The sequence below is a fragment of the Hydractinia symbiolongicarpus genome, chromosome 2 (genome assembly GCF_029227915.1).
Source record: "Hydractinia symbiolongicarpus strain clone_291-10 chromosome 2, HSymV2.1, whole genome shotgun sequence".
NCBI lineage: Eukaryota > Metazoa > Cnidaria > Hydrozoa > Anthoathecata > Hydractiniidae > Hydractinia > Hydractinia symbiolongicarpus.
The window spans coordinates 9,171,124-9,194,785 of NC_079876.1; positions in this window are offsets into that span (position 1 = coordinate 9,171,124).

Genomic DNA, 23,662 nt, shown 5'->3' on the forward strand with positions numbered 1-23,662 from the left:
ATCTGACATTACTAGGTTGCATCGCTTTTAACAGTGAAACGATTGACTGTGGGACTTAATTGAAGTAACTTTGGACTGTGACCTGATCAATGTGATAAATGAGAAAATTGGACTCCAAGAATTAACATTCTTCTTAACTTGACGTGATTGCCGGAACTCAGCGATTACACTGGGCGCTGTGGTAGCGCTTCATTTAAGAATTAATATAAGAAAGTCATTCTTTAGTGTGGGACCAATCCTAGCCATTATCGCGCGCTGAAGAAATAGCGACAGTTTCAAAAACTAAATTTCATTGACTTTCTAACGGTGTCAGTCCGTTTGAATTACAACGGTTGGATCACATATTCGTACTAACATGTATATAGCCATATTTTTCCGATATTACTAGGTTGCATCGCCTTTAACAATGAAACGATTGACTGTGGGACTTAATTGAACTAACTTTGGACTGTGACCTGATGAATGTGATAAATGAGACAATTGGACTCCAAGAAATAACATTGTTCTCAATTTGACATGATTGCCGAAACTCAGCGACTACACTGGGTGCTGTGGTAGCGCTTCATTTAAGAATTATTATAAAAAAGTCATTTTCTTACTGTGGGACTAATCCTAGCCGTTATCGCGCGCTGAAGAAATAGCGACAGTTTTCAAAACTACATTTCATTGACTTTCTAACGGTGTCAGTCCGTTTGAGTTCAAACGGTTGGGTCACATATTCGTACCAACATGTATTTAGCGATATTTTTCTCATATTACTAGGTTGCATCGCTTTAAACAGTGAAACAAATGACTGTGGGACTAAATTGAACTGATTTTAGTCTGTGACCTTCTAAATGTTATAAGTGAGACAAGTGGACTCCAAGAAATAACATTCTTTTTAATTTGACATAATTGCGGAACTCAGCGATTACACTGGGCGCTGTGGTAGCGCTGCACTTAAGAATTTAGATAAATAAGTCATTCTTTACTGTGGGACCAATCCTAGCCATTATCGCGCGCTGAAGAAATAGCGACAGTTTCAAAAACTACATTTCATTGACTTTCTAACAGTATTAATCCGTTTGAGTTACAACGGTTGAGTCACATATTCGTGCCAACATGTATTTCTTGATATTTTTCAGGTATTACTAGGTTGTATGGCTTTTAACAGCAAAATGATTGACTGTGGGACTTAATTGAACTGATTATGGACTGTGACCCTATAAATGTGAAAATAAGACAATTGGACTCCAAGAAATAACATTCTTCTTAATTTGAAATGATTGCCGAAACTCAGCGATTACACTGGGCTCTGTGGAAGCGCTTCAATTAAAAATTAAGATAAAAATGTCATTTTTCACTGAGGGACCAATCCTAGCCGTTAGCGCGCGCTGAAGAAATAGAGACAGTTTCAAATACTACATTTCACTGACTTTCTAACGGTGTCAGTCCGTTTGAGTTTTAACGGTTTGGTCACATATTCGCATCAACATGTATTTAGCGATATTTATCTGATATTACTAAATTGCATCGCTTTTAACAGTGAAACGATTGACTGTGGGACTTAATTGAAATAACTTTGGACTGTGACCTGATCGATCAGATAAATGAGAAAATTGGATTCCAAGAAATAACATTCTTCTTAACTTGACATGATTGCCGGAATTTAGCCATTACAATGGGCGCTGTGGTAGTGTTTCAATTAAAAATTAAGATAAAAAAGTCATTTTTTTGCTGTGGGACCAATCCTAGCTATTAGCGCGCGCTGAAGAAATAGCGACAGTTTCAAAAACTACATTACATTGACTTTCTAACAGTATTAATCCGTTTGAGTTACAACGGTTGGGTCACATATTCGTACCAACATGTATTTCTTGATATTTTTCAGGTATTACTAGGCTGTATGGCTTTTAACAGCAAAATGATTGACTGTGGGACTTAATTGAACTGATTATGGACTGTGACCCCATAAATGTGAAAATGAGACAATTGGACTCCAAGAAATTACATTCTTCTTAATTTGAAATGATTGCCGAAACTCAGCGATTACACTGGGCTCTGTGGAAGCGCTTCAATTAAAAATTAAGATAAAAATGTCATTTTTCACTGTGGGACCAATCCTAGCCGTTAGCGCGTGCTGAAGAAATAGAGACAGTTTCAAATACTATATTTCACTGACTTTCTAACGGTGTCAGTCCGTTTGAGCTTTAACGGTTTGGTCACATATTCGCATCAACACGTATTTAGCGATATTTATCTGATATTACTAGGTTGCATCGCTTTTAACAGTGAAACGATTGACTGTGGGACTTAATTGAAGTAACTTTGGACTGTGACCTGATCGATCAGATAAATGAGAAAATTGGATTCCAAGAAATAACATTCTTCTTAACTTGACATGATTGCCGGAATTTAGCAATTACACTGGGCGCTGTGGTAGCGTTTCAAATAAAAATAAAGATAAGAAAGTCATTTTTTTACTGTGGAACCAATCCTAGCCGTTATCGCGCGCTGAAAAAATAGCGACAGTTTCAAAAACTACATTTCATTGACTTTCTAACAGTATTAATCCGTTTGAATTACAACGGTTGAGTCACATATTCGTACCAACATGTATTTCTTGATATTTTTCAGGTATTACTAGGTTGTATGCCTTTTAACAGCAAAATGATTGACTGTGGGACTTAATTGAACTGATTATGGACTGTGACCCTATAAATGTGAAAATGAGACAATTGGACTTCAAGAAATAACATTTTTCTTAATTTGAAATGATTGCCGAAACTCAGCGATTACACTGGGCTCTGTGGAAGCGCTTCAATTAAAAATTAAGATAAAAATGTCATTTTTCACTGTGGGACCAATCCTAGCCGTTAGCGCTCGCTGAAAAAATAGAGACAGTTTCAAATACTACATTTCACTGACTTTCTAACGGTGTCAGTCCGTTTGAGTTTTAACGGTTTGGTCACATATTCGCATCAACATGTATTTAGCGATATTTATCTGATATTACTAGGTTGCATCGCTTTTAACAGTGAAACGATTAACTGTGGGACTTAATTGAAATAACTCTGGACTGTGACCTGATCGATCAGATAAATGAGAAAATTGGATTCCAAGAAATAACATTTTTCTTAACTTGACATGATTGCCGGAATTCAGCAATTACACTGGGCGCTGTGGTAGCGTTTCAATTAAAAATTAAGATAAGAAAGTGATTTTTTTACTGTGAAACCAATCCTAGCCGTTATCGCGCGCTGAAGAAATAGCGACAGTTTCCAAAACTACATTTCATTGACTTTCTAACGGTGTCAGTCCGTTTGAGTTTCAACGGTTGGGTCACATATTCGTACCAACATGTATTTAGCGATAATTATCTGACATTACTAGGTTGCATCGCTTTTAACAGTGAAACGATTGACTGTGGGACTTAATTGAACTAACTTTGGACTGTGACCTGATCAATGTGATAAATGAGAAAACTGGACTCCAAGATATAACATTCTTCTTAACTTGACATGATTTCCGGAATTTAGCCATTACAATGGGCGCTGTGGTAGCGTTTCAATAAAAAATTAAGATAAAAAAGTCATTTTTTTGCTGTGGGGCCAATCCTAGCCATTAGCGCGCGCTGAAGAAATAGCGACAGTTTCAAAAATTACATTTCATTGACTTTCTAACGGTATCAATCCGTTTCAGTCACAACGATTGCGTCACATATTCGTACGAACATGTATTTAGCGATATTTTTCTCATATTACTAGGTTGCATCGCTTTTAACAGTGAAACGATTGACTGTGAGACTAAATTTAATTGATTTTGATCTGTGACGTTATAAATTTTATAAGTGAGACAAGTGGACTCCAAGAAATAACATTCTTTTTAATTTGACATGATTGCCGGAACTCAGCGATTACATTGGGCGCTGTGGTAGCGCTTCATTTAAGAAAATAGATGAATAAGTCATTCTTTACTGTGGGACAAATCCTAGCCGTTATCGCGCGCTGAAGAAATAGCGACAGTTTCAAAAACTACATTTCATTGACTTTCTAACGGTGTCAGTCCGTTTGAGTTACAACGGTTGGATCACATATTCGTATCAAAATGTATTTAGCGATATTTTTCCGATATTACTAGGTTGCATCGCCTTTAACAATGAAACGATTGACTGTGGGATTTAATTGAACTAGCTTTGGACTGTGACCTGATGAATGTGATAAATGAGACAATTGGACTCACAGAAATAACATTGTTCCTAATTTGACATGATTGCCGAAACTCAGCGACTACACTGGGTGCTGTGGTAGCGCTTCATTTAAGATTTAAGATGAAAAAGTCATTTTTTTACTGTGGGACCAATCCTAGCCGTTATCGCGCACTGAAGGAAAAGCGACAGTTTCAAAAACTACATTTCATTGACTTTTTAACAGGATCAATCCGTTCGAGTTACAACGCTTGAGTCACATATTCGTACCAACATGCATTTCTTGATATTTTTCAGGTATTACTAAGTTGTATGGCTTTTAACAGCGAAACGATTAACTGTGGGACTTAATTGAACTAATTATGGACTGTGACCCTATAAATGTGAAAGTGAGACAATTGGACTCCAAGAAATAACATTCTTCTTAATTTGACATGATTGCCGAAACTCAGCGATTACACTGGACGCTGTAGTAGCACTTCATTTAAGAATTAACATAAGAAAGTCATTTTTTTACTGTAAGACCAATCCTAGCCGTTATTGCGCGCTGAAGAAATAGCAGCAGTTTCCAAAACTACAGTTCATTGACTTTCTAACGGTGTCAGTCCGTTTGAGTTTCAACGGTTGGGTCACATATTCGTACCAACATGTATTTAGCGATAATTATCTGACATTACTAGGTAGCATCGCTTTTAACAGTGAAACGATTGACTGTGGGACTTAATTGAACTAACTTTGGTCTGTGACCTGATCAATGTGATAAATGAGAAAATTGGACTACAAGAAATAACATTCTTCTTAACTTGACATGATTGCCGAAACTCAGCCATTACAATGGGCGCTGTGGTAGCGTTTCAATTAAAAATTAAGATAAAAAAGTAATTTGTTTGCTGTGGGACCAATCCTAGCCATTAGCGCGCGCTGAAGAAATAGCGACAGTTTCAAAAACTAAATTTCATTGACTTTCTAACGATATCAATCCGTTTCAGTTACAACGATTGCGTCACATATTCGTACGAACATGTATTTAGCGATATTTTTCTCATATTACTAGGTAGAATCGCTTTTAACAGTGAAACGATTGACTGTGAGACTAAATTTAACTGATTTTGGTCTGTGACGTTGTAAATGTTATAAGTGAGACAAGTGGACTCCAAGAAATAACATTCTTTATAATTTGACATGATTGCCGGAACTCAGCGATTACACTGGGCGCTGTGGTAGCGCTTCATTTAAGATTTAAGATGAAAAAGTCATTTTTTTACTGTGGGACCAATCCTAGCCATTAGCGCGCGCTGAAGAAATAGCGACAGTTTCAAAAATTACATTTCATTGACTTTCTAACGGTATCAATCCGTTTCAGTCACAACGATTGCGTCACATATTCGTACGAACATGTATTTAGCGATATTTTTCTCATATTACTAGGTTGCATCGCTTTTAACAGTGAAACGATTGACTGGGAGACTAAATTTAATTGATTTTGATCTGTGACGTTATAAATTTTATAAGTGAGACAAGTGGACTCCAAGAAATAACATTCTTTTTAATTTGACATGATTGCCGGAACTCAGCGATTACATTGGGCGCTGTGGTAGCGCTTCATTTAAGAAAATAGATGAATAAGTCATTCTTTACTGTGGGACAAATCCTAGCCGTTATCGCGCGCTGAAGAAATAGCGACAGTTTCAAAAACTACATTTCATTGACTTTCTAACGGTGTCAGTCCGTTTGAGTTACAACGGTTGGATCACATATTCGTATCAAAATGTATTTAGCGATATTTTTCCGATATTACTAGGTTGCATCGCCTTTAACAATGAAACGATTGACTGTGGGACTTAATTGAACTAGCTTTGGACTGTGACATGATGAATGTGATAAATGAGACAATTGGACTCCAAGAAATAACATTGTTCCTAATTTGACATGATTGCCGAAACTCAGCGACTACACTGGGTGCTGTGGTAGCGCTTCATTTAAGATTTAAGATGAAAAAGTCATTTTTTTACTGTGGGACCAATCCTAGCCGTTATCGCGCACTGAAGGAAAAGCGACAGTTTCAAAAACTACATTTCATTGACTTTTTAACAGGATCAATCCGTTCGAGTTACAACGCTTGAGTCACATATTCGTACCAACATGCATTTCTTGATATTTTTCAGGTATTACTAAGTTGTATGGCTTTTAACAGCGAAACGATTAATTGTGGGACTTAATTGAACTAATTATGGACTGTGACCCTATAAATGTGAAAGTGAGACAATTGGACTCCAAGAAATAACATTCTTCTTAATTTGACATGATTGCCGAAACTCAGCGATTACACTGGACGCTGTAGTAGCACTTCATTTAAGAATTAACATAAGAAAGTCATTTTTTTACTGTAAGACCAATCCTAGCCGTTATTGCGCGCTGAAGAAATAGCAGCAGTTTCAAAAACTACAGTTCATTGACTTTCTAACGGTGTCAGTCCGTTTGAGTTTCAACGGTTGGGTCACATATTCGTACCAACATGTATTTAGCGATAATTATCTGACATTACTAGATAGCATCGCTTTTAACAGTGAAACGATTGACTGTGGGACTTAATTGAACTAACTTTGGCCTGTGACCTGATCAATGTGATAAATGAGAAAATTGGACTACAAGAAATAACATTCTTCTTAACTTGACATGATTGCCGAAACTCAGCCATTACAATGGGCGCTGTGGTAGCGTTTCAATTAAAAATTAAGATAAAAAAGTAATTTGTTTGCTGTGGGACCAATCCTAGCCATTAGCGCGCGCTGAAGAAATAGCGACAGTTTCAAAAACTAAATTTCATTGACTTTCTAACGGTATCAATCCGTTTCAGTTACAACGATTGCGTCACATATTCGTACGAACATGTATTTAGCGATATTTTTCTCATATTACTGGGTTGCATCGCTTTTAACAGTGACACGATTGACTGTAAGACTAAATTTAACTGATTTTGGTCTGTGACGTTATAAATTTTATAAGTGAGACAAGTGGACTCCAAGAAATAACATTCTTTTTAATTTGACATGATTGCCGGAACTCAGCGATTACATTGGGCGCTGTGGTAGCGCTTCATTTAAGAAAATAGATGAATAAGTCATTCTTTACTGTGGGACAAATCCTAGCCGTTATCGCGCGCTGAAGAAATAGCGACAGTTTCAAAAACTACATTTCATTGACTTTCTAACGGTGTCAGTCCGTTTGAGTTACAACGGTTGGATCACATATTCGTATCAAAATGTATTTAGCGATATTTTTCCGATATTACTAGGTTGCATCGCCTTTAACAATGAAACGATTGACTGTGGGATTTAATTGAACTAGCTTTGGACTGTGACCTGATGAATGTGATAAATGAGACAATTGGACTCCAAGAAATAACATTGTTCCTAATTTGACATGATTGCCGAAACTCAGCGACTACACTTGGTGCTGTGGTAGCGCTTCATTTAAGATTTAAGATGAAAAAGTCATTTTTTTACTGTGAGACCAATCCTAGCCGTTATCGCGCACTGAAGGAAAAGCGACAGTTTCAAAAACTACATTTCATTGACTTTTTAACAGGATCAATCCGTTCGAGTTACAACGCTTGAGTCACATATTCGTACCAACATGCATTTCTTGATATTTTTCAGGTATTACTAAGTTGTATGGCTTTTAACAGCAAAACGATTAACTGTGGGACTTAATTGAACTAATTATGGACTGTGACCCTATAAATGTGAAAGTGAGACAATTGGACTCCAAGAAATAACATTCTTCTTAATTTGACATGATTGCCGAAACTCAGCGATTACACTGGACGCTGTAGTAGCACTTCATTTAAGAATTAACATAAGAAAGTCATTTTTTTACTGTAAGACCAATCCTAGCCGTTATTGCGCGCTGAAGAAATAGCAGCAGTTTCCAAAACTACAGTTCATTGACTTTCTAACGGTGTCAGTCCGTTTGAGTTTCAACGGTTGGGTCACATATTCGTACCAACATGTATTTAGCGATAATTATCTGACATTACTAGGTAGCATCGCTTTTAACAGTGAAACGATTGACTGTGGGACTTAATTGAACTAACTTTGGTCTGTGACCTGATCAATGTGATAAATGAGAAAATTGGACTACAAGAAATAACATTCTTCTTAACTTGACATGATTGCCGAAACTCAGCCATTACAATGGGCGCTGTGGTAGCGTTTCAATTAAAAATTAAGATAAAAAAGTAATTTGTTTGCTGTGGGACCAATCCTAGCCATTAGCGCGCGCTGAAGAAATAGCGACAGTTTCAAAAACTAAATTTCATTGACTTTCTAACGATATCAATCCGTTTCAGTTACAACGATTGCGTCACATATTCGTACGAACATGTATTTAGCGATATTTTTCTCATATTACTAGGTAGAATCGCTTTTAACAGTGAAACGATTGACTGTGAGACTAAATTTAACTGATTTTGGTCTGTGACGTTGTAAATGTTATAAGTGAGACAAGTGGACTCCAAGAAATAACATTCTTTATAATTTGACATGATTGCCGGAACTCAGCGATTACACTGGGCGCTGTGGTAGCGCTTCATTTAAGATTTAAGATGAAAAAGTCATTTTTTTACTGTGGGACCAATCCTAGCCATTAGCGCGCGCTGAAGAAATAGCGACAGTTTCAAAAATTACATTTCATTGACTTTCTAACGGTATCAATCCGTTTCAGTCACAACGATTGCGTCACATATTCGTACGAACATGTATTTAGCGATATTTTTCTCATATTACTAGGTTGCATCGCTTTTAACAGTGAAACGATTGACTGTGAGACTAAATTTAATTGATTTTGATCTGTGACGTTATAAATTTTATAAGTGAGACAAGTGGACTCCAAGAAATAACATTCTTTTTAATTTGACATGATTGCCGGAACTCAGCGATTACATTGGGCGCTGTGGTAGCGCTTCATTTAAGAAAATAGATGAATAAGTCATTCTTTACTGTGGGACAAATCCTAGCCGTTATCGCGCGCTGAAGAAATAGCGACAGTTTCAAAAACTACATTTCATTGACTTTCTAACGGTGTCAGTCCGTTTGAGTTACAACGGTTGGATCACATATTCGTATCAAAATGTATTTAGCGATATTTTTCCGATATTACTAGGTTGCATCGCCTTTAACAATGAAACGATTGACTGTGGGACTTAATTGAACTAGCTTTGGACTGTGACCTGATGAATGTGATAAATGAGACAATTGGACTCCAAGAAATAACATTGTTCCTAATTTGACATGATTGCCGAAACTCAGCGACTACACTGGGTGCTGTGGTAGCGCTTCATTTAAGATTTAAGATGAAAAAGTCATTTTTTTACTGTGGGACCAATCCTAGCCGTTATCGCGCACTGAAGGAAAAGCGACAGTTTCAAAAACTACATTTCATTGACTTTTTAACAGGATCAATCCGTTCGAGTTACAACGCTTGAGTCACATATTCGTACCAACATGCATTTCTTGATATTTTTCAGGTATTACTAAGTTGTATGGCTTTTAACAGCGAAACGATTAACTGTGGGACTTAATTGAACTAATTATGGACTGTGACCCTATAAATGTGAAAGTGAGACAATTGGACTCCAAGAAATAACATTCTTCTTAATTTGACATGATTGCCGAAACTCAGCGATTACACTGGACGCTGTAGTAGCACTTCATTTAAGAATTAACATAAGAAAGTCATTTTTTACTGTAAGACCAATCCTAGCCGTTATTGCGCGCTGAAGAAATAGCAGCAGTTTCAAAAACTACAGTTCATTGACTTTCTAACGGTGTCAGTCCGTTTGAGTTTCAACGGTTGGGTCACATATTCGTACCAACATGTATTTAGCGATAATTATCTGACATTACTAGATAGCATCGCTTTTAACAGTGAAACGATTGACTGTGGGACTTAATTGAACTAACTTTGGCCTGTGACCTGATCAATGTGATAAATGAGAAAATTGGACTACAAGAAATAACATTCTTCTTAACTTGACATGATTGCCGAAACTCAGCCATTACAATGGGCGCTGTGGTAGCGTTTCAATTAAAAATTAAGATAAAAAAGTAATTTGTTTGCTGTGGGACCAATCCTAGCCATTAGCGCGCACTGAAGAAATAGCGACAGTTTCAAAAACTAAATTTCATTGACTTTCTAACGGTATCAATCCGTTTCAGTTACAACGATTGCGTCACATATTCGTACGAACATGTATTTAGCGATATTTTTCTCATATTACTGGGTTGCATCGCTTTTAACAGTGACACGATTGACTGTAAGACTAAATTTAACTGATTTTGGTCTGTGACGTTATAAATGTTATAAGTGAGACAAGTGGACTCCAAGAAATAACATTCTTTATAATTTGACATGATTGCCGGAACTCAGCGATTACACTGGGCGCTGTGGTAGCGCTTCATTTAAGAAAATAGATAAGTAAGTCATTCTTTACTGTGGGACCAATCCTAGCCGTTATCGCGAGCTGAAGGAAAAGCGACAGTTTCAAAAACTACATTTCATTGACTTTTTAACAGGATCAATCCGTTCGAGTTACAACGCTTGAGTCACATATTCGTACCAACATGCATTTCTTGATATTTTTCAGGTATTACTAAGTTGTATGGCTTTTAACAGCGAAACGATTAACTGTGGGACTTAATTGAACTAATTATGGACTGTGACCCTATAAATGTGAAAGTGAGACAATTGGACTCCAAGAAATAACATTCATCTTAATTTGACATGATTGCCGAAACTCAGCGATTACACTGGACGCTGTAGTAGCACTTCATTTAAGAATTAACATAAGAAAGTCATTTTTTTACTGTAAGACCAATCCTAGCCGTTATTGCGCGCTGAAGAAATAGCAGCAGTTTCAAAAACTAAATTTCATTGACTTTCTAACGGTGTCAGTCCGTTTGAGTTTCAACGGTTGGGTCACATATTCGTACCAACATGTATTTAGCGATAATTATCTGACATTACTAGATAGCATCGCTTTTAACAGTGAAACGATTGACTGTGGGACTTAATTGAACTAACTTTGGCCTGTGACCTGATCAATGTGATAAATGAGAAAATTGGACTACAAGAAATAACATTCTTCTTAACTTGACATGATTGCCGAAACTCAGCCATTACAATGGGCGCTGTGGTAGCGTTTCAATTAAAAATTAAGATAAAAAAGTAATTTGTTTGCTGTGGGACCAATCCTAGCCATTAGCGCGCGCTGAAGAAATAGCGACAGTTTCAAAAACTAAATTTCATTGACTTTCTAACGGTATCAATCCGTTTCAGTTACAACGATTGCGTCACATATTCGTACGAACATGTATTTAGCGATATTTTTCTCATATTACTAGGTTGCATCGCTTTTAACAGTGACACGATTGACTGTAAGACTAAATTTAACTGATTTTGGTCTGTGACGTTATAAATGTTATAAGTGAGACAAGTGGACTCCAAGAAATAACATTCTTTATAATTTGACATGATTGCCGGAACTCAGCGATTACACTGGGCGCTGTGGTAGCGCTTCATTTAAGAAAATAGATAAGTAAGTCATTCTTTACTGTGGGACCAATCCTAGCCGTTATCGCGCGGTGAAGAAATAGAGACAGTTTCAAAAACTACATTTCATTGACTTTCTAACGGTGTCAGTCCGTTTGAGTTGCAACGGTTGGATCACATATTCGTACCAACATGTAGTTAGCGATACTTTTCGGAAATTACTAGGTTGCATCGCCTTTACCAATGAAACGATTGACTGTGGGATTTAATTGAACTTACTTTGGACTGTGACATGATCAATGTGATAAATGACAAAATTGGACTCCAAGAAATAACATTCTTCTTAACTTGACATGATTGCCGAAACTCAGCCATTACAATGGGCGCTGTGGAAGCGTTTCAATTAAAAATTAAGATGAAAAAGTCATTTGTTTGCTGTGGGACCAATCCTAGCCATTAGCGCGCGCTGAGGAAATAGCGACAGTTTCAAAAACTAAATTTCATTGACTTTCTAACGGTATCAATCCGTTTCAGTTACAACGATTGCGTCACATATCCGTACGAACATGTATTTAGCGATATTTTTCTCATATTAATAGGTTGCATTGCTTTTAACAGTGAAACGATTGACTGTGAGACTAAATTTAACTGATTTTGGTCTGTGACGGTATAAATGTTATAAGTGAGACAAGTGGACTCCAAGAAATAATATTCTTTATAATTTGACATGATTGCCGGAACTCAGCAATTACACTGGGCGCTGTGGTAGCGCTTCATTTAAGAAAATAGATAAGTAAGTCATTCTTTACTGTGGGACCAATCCTAGCCGTTATCGCGCTCTGAGGAAATAGCGACAGTTTCAAAAACTACATTTCATTGACTTTCTAACGGTGTCAGTCCGTTTGAGTTGCAACGGTTGGATCACATATACGTACCAACATGTATTTAGCGATATTTTTCGGATATTACTAGGTTGCATCGCCTTTAACAATGAAACGATTGACTGTGGGACTTAATTGAACTAACTTTGGACTGTGACCTGATGAATGTAATAAATGAGACAATTGGACTTCAAGAAATAACATTGTTCTTAATTTGACATGATTGCCGAAACTCAGCGACTACACAGCAGGGGTATTCAACAGGCTTGGACTAGTTTGCGATGATAATAAATCTGATATTCCTGATGAATGTGTTGGGAGTCAATATAGAAATGATCAAAATCCGACACATAATTCTTACCAAAATTCTTTAGATGAAATACATAAATTACGAATTAAGTACCCTTCCAATCCTCTTTTAGGCTATTTAAACATTAATAGTCTCAGAAACAAAATAATTGATGCAAGAGAAATTCTGACAGAATTTTCACCTGATTTTTTTGTATTTGCTGAAACCAAACTAGATGAGAGTTTTCCAAACGAACAATTCTATATTGATAACTATATTAGAACTAGAAAAGATAGGAACAAAAATGGAGGAGGGTTAATTGAATATGTTAAGAACGGAATAGCCTGTAGGCAAGTTAATGATTTGGGTATAACAAATAATGAAATCATTTCCTCAGAATTAACGATAAGAAATAAAAAATGGACAGTTATCAGTATTTATAGACCACCTCATTATTCAAACTTAAACAACTTTTTTGAGGAATTAGAGATAGCTTTAAATAAAGCTCTATCTAAAGTCGAAAACATAATAATTATGGGTGATATAAATATCGATTGCCATAACTCGAACGATTCTGGTTTCGAAACCTTAAATAATTTCTGTGATATTTTTAGTCTTGAAAATCTTGTCAAAAACAAAACTTGTTTTGCTAGTCCTAACGGAACAGCTATATATGTCATTCTTACAAATAGACCCAGATGTTTTCAACACACACTAACATGTGAAACAGGATTAAGTGATCATCATCATATGGTAACAACATTTTTAAAATCTCATTTAGCACGCTTAGCATCCAAGAAAATTATTTACAGAAGTTACAAAAATTTTAATGAAGCCAACTTTTTACGTGATGTTGAGAACGCAAATTTTATTTGTAATAGTAAAGATCCTGAACTGAATTATGAAAACCTCACCAATGTTTTCACATCTATCATAGAAAAGCATGCCCCACAGAAGCAAAAAACTCTGCGTGGAAAAGAGGCACCATTTATGACAAAAGAGTTTAAAAAGGCAATATATACAAGGTCTAGGTTCAAAAATAAATACAATAAAAATCCTACTTCTGAAAACAAAATCACGTACAAGAAACAGAGAAACAAGTGTGTAAATTTACGCAAAAAGGCTATCAAAAACCATTTCAAAAAGGGTAACAGAATCAGGTTTTATTTCCAGAAAAACCTTTTGGGAAACTGTTAAACCCTTGATATCAAATAAAAGTGGAATAAGCAAAGGAGATATAGCGATCGCTCAAAATGAAAGTTTAGTTACTGATAAAAAACAGCTAACCAAACTTTTCAACGAATACTACATCAATATTTTAGAAAATTCTTGCGGCATGAAACCAAATCCTATAAAATATAAGAATGTAAATGATAAGTCAAAAATGATTGAAGAAATTGTTGATAGTTTTGAAAATCATCCAAGTATCATTAAAATAAATGAAATCAATGATTCTAACAACAATGAGAACTTCACATTACAAGAAGTTCATGAAAATACAATTTTTAAACTGTTTAATGATTTAAACACCAAAGTATCAACAGGTGAAGATACAATACCATCAAAGCTGACAAAATTAGCAAAAAGGCACCTAGTAACGCCACTAACAGATGCTATAAATAGTAGCATAGCTTCAAACAAATTTCCAAGCAAAGCTAAGCGGGCTGCTGTAACGCCATTGGATAAGGGAGGAAAAGATAAAACTAAAATATCAAACTACAGGCCTGTCAGTGTTTTAAATGTTTTTTCTAAATTTTACGAAAGGGTTATGAAAGAACAAATAACCGCTTATATGGAATCAAAATTGTCGACCTTTCTCTCCGCCTATAGGAAATGCTATAGTACCCAACAAGTACTAATTCGCTTAATAGAGGAATGGAAGAGTAAACTTGATAAGAATTATGTGGTGGGTGCGATTTTGATGGATCTTTCAAAAGCTTTTGACTGTGTACCACATGACTTACTAATTGCGAAATTAGCTGCTTACGGATTTGACAATAAGTCTCTTCAATTCATTCTATCTTATCTTACTGATAGAGAGCAAGCCACTCGAATAAATGGGATCTATAGTCTATTTCAAATTATCTTATCTGGTGTACCACAAGGTTCTATTTTGAGACCTATCATATTCAATATATTTATAAATGATTTGTTTCTTTTTATAGAAAAATATAACTTACATAATTACGCTGATGATAACACAATATCCAACTTCTCAAATTCTATTCCTAATTTGATAAATACTTTAGAAAACAAAGCTAAAACTGCCCTCTCCTGGTTAAAAAAGAATAAAATGATTGCAAACCGTGAAAAGTTTCACTCGATAATTCTGACAAAAAATAAGGCAGATAATTTAGGTTTAAAATTTAACATAGGAAATAAAATTATTGAAAGTGAAAATAACGTGAAATTACTAGGTGTGACTATAGACAATAAATTAAATTTTGACAGACACGTTAGTGATTTGTGTCGCAAGGCATCAGCCCAACTAAATGCCTTATTTCGATTTAGAAGTTTCTTATCCTTTCAAGCAAAATATATTTTAGTTCAAAGTTTTATCTACGCAAATTTCAATTATTGTTCCCTTATAAGGCATTTTTCTTCTTCTAAATCTTTATCTAAAGTCGAAATGATACAAAAACGAGCATTAAGATTTCTGTATAATGATACGGTAAGTACATACCAAAATTTACTTGAAAATTCCAGCAAGAGTCACATGAATGTAAATCGCTTACGGTCATTGTGTATAGAAATCTCTAAAACTATAAATAACAGCAGCCCTCTTTTTATGAAAGATATATTTTGTTTAAATGATAACGGTAGGACAGTCAGAGAACAAAATACAAATAATTTGGTAGTCTTAAGGAAAAGGACCGCGACTCTTGGAACTAATAGCTTATCAGCCCTGGGACCAAAGATTTTGGAATAACCTACCATCACATTTGAAACGATGTGACAACCTTAAAGTTTTTAAAAGCACGATTAAAATGTGGGACGGATCTAAATGTAACTGTGATGAATGTATGGTCCCCTTATAGAACTTTGTTGTTATTATTGTTTATATATATAAAAAAAATGATTTTATTTAATTGTAAACATAAAAAAAATTTAGTCGATTTACATTAGTTTTCTTAATTACTTTTTTTTTGGAAACTATTGTAAATATGTGAAAAATCGACTTTAAATAAATTGAAAAGAAAAAAAGAAAAAAAAAAGAAAAGAACTCGGTGCTGTGGTAGCGCTTCATTTAAGAATTAAGATGAAAAAGTCATTTTTTACTGTGGGACCAATCCTAGCCGTTATTGCGCGCTGAAGAAAAAGCGACAGTTTCAAAAACTACATTTCATTGACTTTTTAACAGTATCAATGCGTTCGAGTTACAACGCTTGAGTCACATATTCGTACCAACATGCATTTCTTGATATTTTTCAGGTATTACTAAGTTGTATGGCTTTTAACAGCGAAACGATTAACTGTGGGACTTAATTGAACTAATTATGGACTGTGACCCTATAAATGTGAAAGTGAGACAATTGGACTCCAAGAAATAACATTCTTCTTAATTTGACATGATTGCCGAAACTCAGCGATTACACTGGACGCTGTAGTAGCACTTCATTTAAGAATTAACATAAGAAAGTCATTTTTTTACTGTAAGACCAATCCTAGCCGTTATTGCGCGCTGAAGAAATAGCAGCAGTTTACAAAACTACAGTTCATTGACTTTCTAACGGTGTCAGTCCGTTTGAGTTTCAACGGTTGGGTCACATATTCGTACCAACATGTATTTAGCGATAATTATCTGACATTACTAGGTAGCATCGCTTTTAACAGTGAAACGATTGACTGTGGGACTTAATTGAACTAACTTTGGTCTGTGACCTGATCAATGTGATAAATGAGAAAATTGGACTACAAGAAATAACATTCTTCTTAACTTGACATGATTGCCGAAACTCACCCATTACAACGGGCGCTGTGGTAGCGTTTCAATTAAAAATTAAGATAAAAAAGTAATTTGTTTGCTGTGGGACCAATCCTAGCCATTAGCGCGCGCTGAAGAAATAGCGACAGTTTCAAAAACTAAATTTCATTGACTTTCTAACGGTATCAATCCGTTTCAGTTACAACGATTGCGTCACATATTCGTACGAACATGTATTTAGCGATATTTTTCTCATATTACTAGGTAGCATCGCTTTTAACAGTGAAACGATTGACTGTGAGACTAAATTTAACTGATTTTGGTCTGTGACGTTGTAAATGTTATAAGTGAGACAAGTGGACTCCAAGAAATAACATTCTTTATAATTTGACATGATTGCCGGAACTCAGCGATTACACTGGGCGCTGTGGTAGCGCTTCATTTAAGAAAATAGATAAGTAGGTCATTCTTTACTGTGGGACCAATCCTAGCCGTTATCGCGCGCTGAAGGAAAAGCGACAGTTTCAAAAACTACATTTCATTGACTTTTTAACAGGATCAATCCGTTCGAGTTACAACGCTTGAGTCACATATTCGTACCAACATGCATTTCTTGATATTTTTCAGGTATTACTAAGTTGTATGGCTTTTAACAGCGAAACGATTAACTGTGGGACTTAATTGAACTAATTATGGACTGTGACCCTATAAATGTGAAAGTGAGACAATTGGACTCCAAGAAATAACATTCATCTTAATTTGACATGATTGCCGAAACTCAGCGATTACACTGGACGATGTAGTAGCACTTCATTTAAGAATTAACATAAGAAAGTCATTTTTTTACTGTAAGACCAATCCTAGCCGTTATTGCGCGCTGAAGAAATAGCAGCAGTTTCAAAAACTACATTTCATTGACTTTCTAACGGTGTCAGTCCGTTTGAGTTTCAACGGTTGGGTCACATATTCGTACCAACATGTATTTAGCGATAATTATCTGACATTACTAGATAGCATCGCTTTTAACAGTGAAACGATTGACTGTGGGACTTAATTGAACTAACTTTGGCCTGTGACCTGATCAATGTGATAAATGAGAAAATTGGACTACAAGAAATAACATTCTTCTTAACTTGACATGATTGCCGAAACTCAGCCATTACAATGGGCGCTGTGGTAGCGTTTCAATTAAAAATTAAGATAAAAAAGTAATTTGTTTGCTGTGGGACCAATCCTAGCCATTAGCGCGCGCTGAAGAAATAGCGACAGTTTCAAAAACTAAATTTCATTGACTTTCTAACGGTATCAATCCGTTTCAGTTACAACGATTGCGTCACATATTCGTACGAACATGTATTTAGCGATATTTTTCTCATATTACTAGGTTGCATCGCTTTTAACAGTGACACGATTGACTGTAAGACTAAATTTAACTGATTTTGGTCTGTGACGTTATAAATGTTATAAGTGAGACAAGTGGACTCCAAGAAATAACATTCTTTATAATTTGACATGATTGCCGGAACTCAGCGATTACACTGGGCGCTGTGGTAGCGCTTCATTTAAGAAAATAGATAAGTAAGTCATTCTTTACTGTGGGACCAATCCTAGCCGTTATCGCGCGCTGAAGGAAAAGCGACAGTTTCAAAAACTACATTTCATTGACTTTTTAACAGGATCAATCCGTTCGAGTTACAACGCTTGAGTCACATATTCGTACCAACATGCATTTCTTGATATTTTTCAGGTATTACTAAGTTGTATGGCTTTTAACAGCGAAACGATTAACTGTGGGACTTAATTGAACTAATTATGGACTGTGACCCTATAAATGTGAAAGTGAGACAATTGGACTCCAAGAAATAACATTCATCTTAATTTGACATGATTGCCGAAACTCAGCGATTACACTGGACGCTGTAGTAGCACTTCATTTAAGAATTAACATAAGAAAGTCATTTTTTTACTGTAAGACCAATCCTAGCCGTTATTGCGCACTGAAGAAATAGCAGCAGTTTCAAAAACTACATTTCATTGACTTTCTAACGGTGTCAGTCCGTTTGAGTTTCAACGGTTGGGTCACATATTCGTACCAACATGTATTTAGCGATAATTATCTGACATTACTAGATAGCATCGCTTTTAACAGTGAAACGATTGACTGTGGGACTTAATTGAACTAACTTTGGCCTGTGACCTGATCAATGTGATAAATGAAAAAATTGGACTACAAGAAATAACATTCTTCTTAACTTGACATGATTGCCGAAACTCAGCCATTACAATGGGCGCTGTGGTAGCGTTTCAATTAAAAATTAAGATAAAAAAGTAATTTGTTTGCTGTGGGACCAATCCTAGCCATTAGCGCGCGCTGAAGAAATAGCGACAGTTTCAAAAACTAAATTTCATTGACTTTCTAACGGTATCAATCCGTTTCAGTTACAACGATTGCGTCACATATTCGTACGAACATGTATTTAGCGATATTTTTCTCATATTACTGGGTTGCATCGCTTTTAACAGTGACACGATTGACTGTAAGACTAAATTTAACTGATTTTGGTCTGTGACGTTATAATAGTTATAAGTGAGACAAGTGGACTCCAAGAAATAACATTCTTTATAATTTGACATGATTGCCGGAACTCAGCGATTACACTGGGCGCTGTGGTAGCGCTTCATTTAAGAAAATAGATAAGTAAGTCATTCTTTACTGTGGGACCAATCCTAGCCGTTATCGCGCGCTGAAGGAAAAGCGACAGTTTCAAAAACTACATTTCATTGACTTTTTAACAGGATCAATCCGTTCGAGTTACAACGCTTGAGTCACATATTCGTACCAACATGTAGTTAGCGATACTTTTCGGAAATTACTAGGTTACATCGCCTTTACCAATGAAACGATTGACTGTGGGATTTAATTGAACTAATTATGGACTGTGACCCTATAAATGTGAAAGTGAGACAATTGGACTCCAAGAAATAACATTCTTCTTAACTTGACATGATTGCCGAAACTCAGCCATTACAATAGGCGCTGTGGAAGCGTTTCAATTAAAAATTAAGATGAAAAAGTCATTTGTTTGCTGTGGGACCAATCCTAGCCATTAGCGCGCGCTGAGGAAATAGCGACAGTTTCAAAAACTAAATTTCATTGACTTTCTAACGGTATCAATCCGTTTCAGTTACAACGATTGCGTCACATATTCGTACGAACATGTATTTAGCGATATTTTTCTCATATTAATAGGTTGCATTTCTTTTAACAGTGAAACGATTGACTGTGAGACTAAATTTAACTGATTTTGGTCTGTGACGGTATAAATGTTATAAGTGAGACAAGTGGACTCCAAGAAATAATATTCTTTATAATTTGACATGATTGCCGGAACTCAGCGATTACACTGGGCGCTGTGGTAGCGCTTCATTTAAGAAAATAGATAAGTAAGTCATTCTTTACTGTGGGACCAATCCTAGCCGTTATCGCGCGCTGAAGAAATAGCGACAGTTTCAAAAACTACATTTCATTGACTTTCTAACGGTGTCAGTCCGTTTGAGTTGCAACGGTTGGATCACATATACGTACCAACATGTATTTAGCGATATTTTTCGGATATTACTAGGTTGCATCGCCTTTAACAATGAAACGATTGACTGTGGGACTTAATTGAACTAACTTTGGACTGTGACCTGATGAATGTGATAAATGAGACAATTGGACTTCAAGAAATAACATTGTTCTTAATTTGACATGATTGCCGAAACTCAGCGACTACACAGCAGGGGTATTCAACAGGCTTGGACTAGTTTGCGATGATAATAAATCTGATATACCTGATGAATGTGTTGGGAGTCAATATAGAAATGATCAAAATCCGACACATAATTCTTACCAAAATTCTTTAGATGAAATACATAAATTACGAATTAAGTACCCTTCCAATCCTCTTTTAGGCTATTTAAACATTAATAGTCTCAGAAACAAAATAATTGATGCAAGAGAAATTCTGACAGAATTTTCACCTGATTTTTTTGTATTTGCTGAAACCAAACTAGATGAGAGTTTTCCAAACGAACAATTCTATATTGATAACTATATTAGAACTAGAAAAGATAGGAACAAAAATGGAGGAGGGTTAATTGAATATGTTAAGAACGGAATAGCCTGTAGGCAAGTTAATGATTTGGGTGTAACAAATAATGAAATCATTTCCTCAGAATTAACGATAAGAAATAAAAAATGGACAGTTATCAGTATTTATAGACCACCTCATTATTCAAACTTAAACAACTTTTTTGAGGAATTAGAGATAGCTTTAAATAAAGCTCTATCTAAAGTCGAAAACATAATAATTATGGGTGATATAAATATCGATTGCCATAACTCGAACGATTCTGGTTTCGAAACCTTAAATAATTTCTGTGATATTTTTAGTCTTGAAAATCTTGTCAAAAACAAAACTTGTTTTGCTAGTCCTAACGGAACAGCTATATATGTCATTCTTACAAATAGACCCAGATGTTTTCAACACACACTAACATGTGAAACAGGATTAAGTGATCATCATCATATGGTAACAACATTTTTAAAATCTCATTTAGCACGCTTAGCATCCAAGAAAATTATTTACAGAAGTTACAAAAATTTTAATGAAGCCAACTTTTTACGTGATGTTGAGAACGCAAATTTTATTTGTAATAGTAAAGATCCTGAACTGAATTATGAAAACCTCACCAATGTTTTCACATCTATCATAGAAAAGCATGCCCCACAGAAGCAAAAAACTCTGCGTGGAAAAGAGGCACCATTTATGACAAAAGAGTTTAAAAAGGCAATATATACAAGGTCTAGGTTCAAAAATAAATACAATAAAAATCCTACTTCTGAAAACAAAATCACGTACAAGAAACAGAGAAACAAGTGTGTAAATTTACGCAAAAAGGCTATCAAAAACCATTTCAAAAAGGGTAACAGAATCAGGTTTTATTTCCAGAAAAACCTTTTGGGAAACTGTTAAACCCTTGATATCAAATAAAAGTGGAATAAGCAAAGGAGATATAGCGATCGCTCAAAATGAAAGTTTAGTTACTGATAAAAAACAGCTAACCAAACTTTTCAACGAATACTACATCAATATTTTAGAAAATTCTTGTGGCATGAAACCAAATCCTATAAAATATAAGAATGTAAATGATAAGTCAAAAATGATTGAAGAAATTGTTGATAGTTTTGAAAATCATCCAAGTATCATTAAAATAAATGAAATCAATGATTCTAACAACAATGAGAACTTCACATTACAAGAAGTTCATGAAAATACAATTTCTAAACTGTTTAATGATTTAAACACCAAAGTATCAACAGGTGAAGATACAATACCATCAAAGCTGACAAAATTAGCAAAAAGGCACCTAGTAACGCCACTAACAGATGCTATAAATAGTAGCATAGCTTCAAACAAATTTCCAAGCAAAGCTAAGCGGGCTGCTGTAACGCCATTGGATAAGGGAGGAAAAGATAAAACTAAAATATCAAACTACAGGCCTGTCAGTTTTTTAAATGTTTTTTCTAAATTTTACGAAAGGGTTATGAAAGAACAAATAACCGCTTATATGGAATCAAAATTGTCGACCTTTCTCTCCGCCTATAGGAAATGCTATAGTACCCAACAAGTACTAATTCGCTTAATAGAGGAATGGAAGAGTAAACTTGATAAGAATTATGTGGTGGGTGCGATTTTGATGGATCTTTCAAAAGCTTTTGACTGTGTACCACATGACTTACTAATTGCGAAATTAGCTGCTTACGGATTTGACAATAAGTCTCTTCAATTTATTCTATCTTATCTTACTGATAGAGAGCAAGCCACTCGAATAAATGGGATCTATAGTCTATTTCAAATTATCTTATCTGGTGTACCACAAGGTTCTATTTTGATACCTATCATATTCAATATATTTATAAATGATTTGTTTCTTTTTATAGAAAAATATAACTTACATAATTACGCTGATGATAACACAATATCCAACTTCTCAAATTCTATTCCTAATTTGATAAATACTTTAGAAAACGAAGCTAAAACTGCCCTCTCCTGGTTAAAAGAGAATAAAATGATTGCAAACCCTGAAAAGTTTCACTCGATAATTCTGACAAAAAATAAGGCAGATAATTTAGGTCTAAAATTTAACATAGGAAATAAAACTATTGAAAGTGAAAATAACGTGAAATTACTAGGTGTGACTATAGACAATAAATTAAATTTTGACAGACACGTTAGTGATTTGTGTCGCAAGGCATCAGCCCAACTAAATGCCTTATTTCGATTTAGAAGTTTCTTATCCTTTCAAGCAAAATATATTTTAGTTCAAAGTTTTATCTACGCAAATTTCAATTATTGTTCCCTTATAAGGCATTTTTCTTCTTCTAAATCTTTATCTAAAGTCGAAATGATACAAAAACGAGCATTAAGATTTCTGTATAATGATACGGTAAGTACATACCAAAATTTACTTGAAAATTCCAGCAAGAGTCACATGAATGTAAATCGCTTACGGTCATTGTGTATAGAAATCTCTAAAACTATAAATAACAGCAGCCCTCTTTTTATGAAAGATATATTTTGTTTAAATGATAACGGTAGGACAGTCAGAGAACAAAATACAAATAATTTGGTAGTCTTAAGGAAAAGGACCGCGACTCTTGGAACTAATAGCTTATCAGCCCTGGGACCAAAGATTTGGAATAACCTACCATCACATTTGAAACGATGTGACAACCTTAAAGTTTTTAAAAGCACGATTAAAATGTGGGACGGATCTAAATGTAA